The sequence below is a fragment of the Miniopterus natalensis genome, chromosome 11, assembly GCF_054644295.1.
Source record: "Miniopterus natalensis isolate mMinNat1 chromosome 11, mMinNat1.hap1, whole genome shotgun sequence".
Classification (NCBI taxonomy): domain Eukaryota; kingdom Metazoa; phylum Chordata; class Mammalia; order Chiroptera; family Miniopteridae; genus Miniopterus; species Miniopterus natalensis.
In genome coordinates, this window is record NC_142091.1 from 6,287,912 (window position 1) to 6,295,821 (window position 7,910).

The window sequence follows — 7,910 nt, forward strand, 5'->3', positions numbered from 1 at the left end:
TAAAATCCACACACCAAAAATAACCCATAAATCTCCCAACAAAGAAAATTCCCTTTGATGAATAGTTTTGTGTCAACTCGTCTTGGCCAAGGTACCCTGATATTCAACAAAAGGTTATTCTAGATGTTTCTGTAAAGGTGTTGTTTGTTTGTTTGTTTGTTTGTTTGTTTTTACCCTTACCCAAGGATATGTTTTTCATTGATTCGAGAGAGAGGAAGGGAGAGGCAGAGAGAGAAACACCGAGGTGAGAAAGAAACATGGATGGGTTGACGACACTCTTGAGCCACAACAGCCAGGACTGCGAAGGTATTTTTTAGATGAGATTAACCTTTAAATCTGTAGACATTGAGTAAATTGCTTTCCATAATGTGAGTGAGCCTCATTTAATCATTTAAAGGCCTTAAAAGGGAAAGACCAACTTCCTGAGAAGTAGAGGAAACTCTGCCAGTACATTGCCTTCAGGTTAAACTGCAACTCTTCCCAAGGTCTCTGGCCTGCTGGCCAAACCTGCAGATTTTGGACTTTCCAGCCTCCACAGTCACATAAACAAATTCCTTAAAGTCTCTCTCTCCCCCTAACCACCCCCCTCTCTCTCTACACACACACACACACACACACACACACACACACACATTCTATTATTTCTGTTTCTCTGGAAACTGGAAAACCATAATACAGTCTAAAACCAATGGCTTCATTGGCAAATTCCACCATATATTTAAGAAGAATTAACAGCAATCCTTCTCCAGCTCTTCCAAAAGTAGAAGAGAACACTTCTAATTAATTCTATGAGACCAGCATTACCTAATGCCTAAGCCATTACGAGAAAAGAAAATTACAGCTTAATATCTTTTATACGGATGATGCAAAAATCTACAAGCATGGTCGGTGTGGCTCAGCGGTTGAGCATCCACACATGAAACTGGAGATCATGGGTTGATTCCCGGTCAGGGCACATGCCTGGCTTTCGTTCTAAATCCCCAGTAGGGGGCGTGCAGGAGGCAGCTGTTGATGACTCTCATCATGGATGTTTCTCTCTCTCCTTCTCCCTTCCTCTCTCTCTGAAATCAATAAAATAAGTAAGTAGAAATAAAAATAGACTACATACATGTACAATTTAAAAAACTTTTTTTAAAAATATATCTTTATTGATTTCAGAGAGAGGAAAGGAGAGGGAGAGAGAGAGATAGAAACATCAATGATGAGAGAGTCATTGATCAGCTGCAGCCCGCAACCCCGGGCATGTGCTCTGACCGGGAATCAAACCCTGATCGCCTGGATCCTAGGTCGATGCTTAACCACTGAGCCACCCCCGGCCGGGTTAAAAAGCCCTTAATAAAACACCAGTAAAACAAATCCAACAGCATATCAAAAAGATTATACATCATGCAAATGAGATTTATCCCAAGAATGCAAGGGTGGTTCAACATAAAAAATTAATCAATGTAATACACTGCATTAATAGAACAAAAGAGAAAAACCCACAATTGTTAATTGATGCAGAAAAGGCATTTGACCAAATCCAACACCCTTCCATAATAAAAACATTCAAAAAAGTAGGAATAGAAGGGAATTTCCTCGGTACAATATAGGGAATTTATTCAAAACCCATATCTAGCATCACACTCAATGGTGAAAGATTGAAAGCTTTCCCCCTAAAATCAAGAACAAGACACAGATCTCTACTTTCCCCACTGCTATTCAACACTGCACTGGAAGTTCTAGCCAGAGTAACTGGACAAGAAAAAGAAATAGAAGACACTCAAATTGGAATGGAAGAATCTATCTATTCACAGATGACATGATTCTATAAATAGAAAGTCCGAAAGGATCCACAAGAAAAGCAACCAGATCTAATAAGCAGATTCAGCAAAGCTGTAGTACAAGATCAACACCCAAAAATCAGTTGAGTTTTTGTACAATCAGAACAACCTGAAAGAGGAATTTCAAAAGCAACCCCACTTCACAGTAGCATCTAAAGAGTAAGATACCTGGCATCAAGTTACTCAAAAAGATGGAGACTTGGACACTGGACACTACAGAACATTGCCAAGAGAAATTAAAGATCTAGATAAAGGGGAAGACCGCTAAAGCTCATGGATAAGAAGGTGCCACTAATACCTACAGCGATCTACAGATTTAACACAATCTCTACCAAAATTCTAACAGCCTCTTTTGCAGAAATGAGAACAGTGATCTCCTAATCCATACGAAAACGCAAGATATCCTAAATAGTGAAAACTATCTTTAAAAGGAAGAACAAGCCCTGGCCAGTGTGGCACAGTTGGTTGAGCGTTGTCCTGTGCATCGAAGGTCGCTGGTTCAATTCCCAGTCAGGACACATGCCCGGGTTTCAGGTTCGGCTCGGTCAGGGCAACTGGAGAATGTTTCTCTCCCAAATCAATGTTTCTCTCTCTCTCTCTCCCTCTCCCTACCTCCTCTCTAAAATCATTTTAAAAAAAAAAGTAAGAACAAAGTTGGAAAACTTGCACTTCCCAATTTCAAAACTTACTACAAATTTTAAATGGGTGAAAAACTTGAATAAACATTTCTCCAAAGAAAATATACAAATATCCAATAAGCACATAAAAGATGCTCAGCCCTAGCTGGTTTGGTTCAATGGTTAGAGTGTCGGCCCACAGACTGAAGGGTCCCAGGTTCGATTCTGACCAAGGCAAGTACTCGGTTGTCAGCTTGATTCCTGGCCCAGGTCCAGGCACGTTCTGGAGGGAACCAATCGACGTGTCTCTCTCACATGGATCTCTCTCTCTCTCTCCCTTCCACTCTCTCTGGAAAACAATGGAAAAAATACCCTCCAGTGAGGATTAAAATAAATAAATAAATAAGTAAATAAATAAATAAACAAATGACGCTCACCATTGCCGGAAGCCGTTCCATCCTCGCTGCTTGACACAGTCCTTCAAGGAGGAAACATTTGCACCGTCAATGCTCCATGGGACTTGGTGTGTGGCATATCCCTCTTTCGATGCTTGTTCCCCTTCCTGACGCTCTGTGTCCTTACCCGAGTCACTGCACCAGAAAAGGGCATTACTCTAGCTGGAAACTTTTCCCTAGCAAGGGCTATCGGATGGGACTGGAAAAGACAATGATTCAGTAAAAGCCGCAAGGAGTACGGGAAAATCATGTGCCGCTTATGAGGAACTCAGACTGTCAGCAGAAAGTTTAGGACTTGTTAGGCCCATTACCACAGGGAGCTCCCCACCAGGGAAGAGGCCTGGGTCCGGGCCCCTGCTGATTCGTGAGCGCAGGGCCATCCACAGGGAGTCCACCAGGGAGTTCCCAGTGAGGAATATATTACTGGGGGATGTTTATATTAATGGAAAACTCTGGGAATCCCCACAAGGAAAAAGCAGTCTAGGAAAGAGATGATTTCAATCTGCACCTCAACCCTTATCATACACAGAATATTACAATGAAGATGGACTGCTGCAGGGAATGCAAGCAGAGAGGCTAAGGCTAAGTGCCAGACAGGCGGGCAGTCACCACAGCTAAAACAATCACAGGCAAGCTGCAGAACCCTTACTTAGGACTCGCATAACCGTCACATAAGAAAAGCTGGCTCAGTTATTCTCCTTTAGCTATGTGGTACAGCAATAAAATAGCAACTTCAAAATATGAATAAAACAGTAAGTAAGACAAAAATTAACAGACCTAAACAGATGTAAATTCTTTAAAAGGTCAGATAAGAAGGTATATTCATTAACTGTGGAAGGCCAAAACAGAAACTGGAACATAGCATGATGTCATGTTGTTCAACCAGCAACAAAACCAAATAGTATAAATACAGTTGTAACAAGGCAATAGGAAGAAGCTGATTGCCATGACGCTCTGAACGCTGTCTCCGTGTCCTTCCTTCATTCTTTGCGATCGCCGTCCATACCTTTGGGGACCCCTGGACTGCTGGGGCTGGACCCCGGCACACTATCACTAATCATTAGGGAAATGCAAATCAAAACCACAATAAGACATCTCTTCATACCCACTAGGATGGCTATTATTTTAAAAAGCAAACAAACAAAAAACAGAAAATAGCAAGTGTTGGGGAGAACGGAGAAACCGGAACCATTGTGCACTGTTGGTGAGAATGTGGAAAACAGTCTGGTGGTTCCTCAAAAATTAAACATTGAGTTACCATAGGATCCAGCAATTCTACTTCTAGGTACACACTCAAAAGAACTGAAAGCATGTCTCTAAGATATTTTACACCCATGTTCATAGCAGCATTATGCACAGTAGCTAAAAGGAGAAGGAAACCCAAGTGTCCAGTGACAGATGACAGACAGACAGAATGTGTGACGTACATGCAATGGAATATTGGTTATTATTCAGCTTTTAAAAGGAAGGAAACTTTAATACATGGATGACCCTTGAAAAGATTATGCTAAATGAGGTAAGCCAGACACAAAGGCAATACTGTATGCTTCCACTTCTATGAAATACCTAACACAGAGGAATTCACCAAGACAGAATAATGGTTCCCAGGGGTGTGGGGAGAGGGGCCTGAGGAGTTATTCCTTAATAGTTACAGAGTATTTGTTGGGATCGTAAGAAGGTTTCGGAAACAGGTGATGGTGGTAATTGCACAACACTGTGAAGGTGACGTAAATGAAATTGTATCATGCACCAAAAAATGGTTGATATGGCAAAGTTTGTGTTATGTGTACTTAACCCCAATAAAAAATTGGAAAAGGGGGGAGAGGAAAGAAGCTGGCGGCGTAGGTAACAGCTGCACCCACCGCGTCCCGCAACCACATTAAAATTACAACTAAAATGCAGAACCACCATCACTCAGAGCCTCCTGAAATCTAGCTGAACAGAAGCCCTACAACCAGGGAGCTGAAAAAGCATCGAGACTGGTAGGAGGGGTGCAGACGTGGGTGGATCGGGGCTGGATTCCAGAGACACAGCTGTGGGCCCACACCCGGTGTGGCGGAAGCCCCAGGCTTTCCTCTTAAAGGGACCGAGCACGGACTCACTCAGACGCGCTCCCTCTGAGCCCAGCGCCCAGCAGCAGCTTGAAAGGACCTGGGACATTGGGGAGGAACTAACCTGCCTGGAACTGGGGCGAGAGCTGGAGGAGGAGCTTTCTTCCTGACAGAGGAGCTGGCAGAGGCCATTGCTCCTTTGGCGAGTCCTCCCCACACACCCCCGGCAGGCAGGCGCCATATGTGAATCGCCAGCACCTGACTCACACCTTTGGCCCCGCCCTGTGATTCCCAGAGGCCCCGCCCCTCCCCACCTGCAAGCTCATCCAGGCCATTTCCAGTGGCTTTTCTGTGCAAGTGGCCTCTCGAGCCTCATGCTTAGGACTTTCCTAAAATCTCTCAAACAAGCAGCAGCAGGCCCCATACAGCTTGATAAGCGGCCCCAGGCCTGGCACTAGCGGCAGCTGCATTGGCTCATAGCTTGGCCTCTCCTGGGCACCTCCAAGCCCAGCACAAGTAGCAGCCAACTACGGTTTGCTGTGTAGCTCATGCTGGGTGGCCCTGGGCAAGGCACTGGCAGAGGCTGACTTTGCACCTCCTGGGAGGCCCCAGAGACTGTGCACCCGGTGGTCAGACTTGACCATGCTGGATTACAACCCTACCACACCCACGAGTGACACACTCAAGGGGCGCACTTGGTGAACACCAAAGCTCCACTGAAGTAAATCCTGCTCTATAGGGGTGTCTCCAGCACAGCAGCTCTTTGGCTGTAGTTGCAGCTGGTCCTCACAGCTGATTGGCCAGGGGGTCAATTCCTCCCAGTGATGCCAACAGCAAACAAGGCTCAACTACAACTGGTCAGAGCACACAGTCCACACAGGGGAACATGTAGAAAGCCCAGCTCAGGTGACTGGGGAGGCTGAGCCACTGGACCCTACAGGACACCTACTACACAAAGCCACTCTACAAATTCCAGGAGACATAGCAGCTCTACCTAATACTAGAAACAAACACCTGGAAGCAGTCAAAATGCAGAGGCAAAGAAACATGTCATAAAGGAAAGAACAGCAGAAATCTCTAGAAGAGAAGCTAAATGAAATAGATTCAAGGAAGCTAACAGATACAGAGTTCAGAATTTTGTTTATAAGGATGCTCAAGCATACTATTACAAAAACAACTGAGAAAATTGATAACATTATAAAGTACCAATTTGAAATGAAGGCTACACGAACCAAAATGAAGAATAATTTACAGGGAATCAACAGTAGCGTAGAGGACGCTGAGAATCAAATCAGCAATTTGGAACATGAGGAAACAAAAAACACCCAACCAGAAAAGCAAAAAGCAAAAAGAACCCAGAAATATGAAGATAATATAAGGAGCCTCTGAGAAAACTTCCAGAGGCCCAACATTCATATTATTGGGGTGCCAGGAGGGGGAGAAAGAGAGCAAGAAATTGAAAGCTTATTTGAAAAAATAATTACAGAAAACTTCCCCTACCTGGGGAAAGAAATAGACTTACAAGTCCAGGAAGCACAGAGGGTCCCAAACAAGAGGAACCCAAAGAGGCCCACAGCAAGACACATCACAATTAAAATGCCAAAGGTTAAAGACAAAGAGAGAATCTTAAAAGCAGCAAGAGAAAAGCAATTAGTTACCTACAAGGGAGCACCCATAAGACTGTCAGCTGATTTCTCAACAGAAACCTTGCAGACTGGAAGGGAGTGGCAAGAAATATTCAAAGTGATGAAAAACATGGAACTACAACCAAGATTACTCTACCCAGCAAAGCTATCATGTAGAACTGAAGATCAGATAAAGAACTTCTCAGAAAAGGAAAAGCTAAAGGAGTTCGTCACCACCAGACCAGCACTACAGGAAAAGTTAAAGGGTCTTCTTTAAGACGAAGCTAATGAACAAAAGAATCTGATGAACTAAATAGATCCAGAGACACTGATGCATGCAATAGACGATCATATTTCAGAGGAAAGAAGGAAGGGGGGTGGAGGCTGGGAAGAGATTAACCAACAAAGTTATGTGCATATATGCATAACCCATGGATACAGTCAATAATGGGGTGAAGGCCTGGGGAGGGGGTGGGAGCAAAGTGGAGGGGATCAATTGGGAGAAGGAAATGGGACACCTGTAATACTTTCAACAATAAAGATAAATTTTTAAAAAAGGTAAAGAGGGGGAAAAAATTGGAAAAGAAAGGAAGGGAGGAAGGAAGAAAGTATTTAGCATCTGGAGTCAGGGGTGGCAGGAAGGAGGGGACTGTTTGGGGAGGAGCAGGGCACTGTCCAAGGAAAGCACAGGGCCCAGGCCATCTCATCTAGTGGCAGACACTGCCCAGGCACTACACTGACATTCTGGACAGGGAGCCTGGGACATAAAGGAAGGATATATGGTTCCTCGTAAAGACATACATGCAGTCACTGGACTCTGATGGTGATGGCTGGCAGTAGGCTCCTCCCCCACCCGTCACCTCAGGCCCACGTCATCAATCCGGGGTCATTGTTCCAGACTCTTAATGTGCCCCTGCCCCACATTCTGCCCTTAATGCATCTTCCCTAATACCGAAGGGTGAGCTTCCTAAAGCACATCCAGTCCTGCTGCCTCAGCTCACAAGCGTCTCTGCTGGTTCCCTCCCTGGGAACCTGCTGCCTTCTTGGCCTGGCCAAGGCTATTTGCAGGCTCATGCCAGCAGGTCCCTGTGGCCTTGCCTCACACCCTCCCCTGCACCAACTCCAAGTTCTATCAGCCAGGCTGGGCTTCTCCCGGTCCTTTAAAGTGTGCTCTGCACACATTGGAATGGTCTCTGCCCTTTCCCTTGGCAGACTCCTCAGTAATCTTGAAGGCCCGTTGGGAATGTCACCACTGTGTTGGGCCTCCCTGCATCTTCCTCAGAGGGATGTCTTTGTCCTACTCTCCTGCAGCATTTCTTGTAGATAATTGAGTTTCACA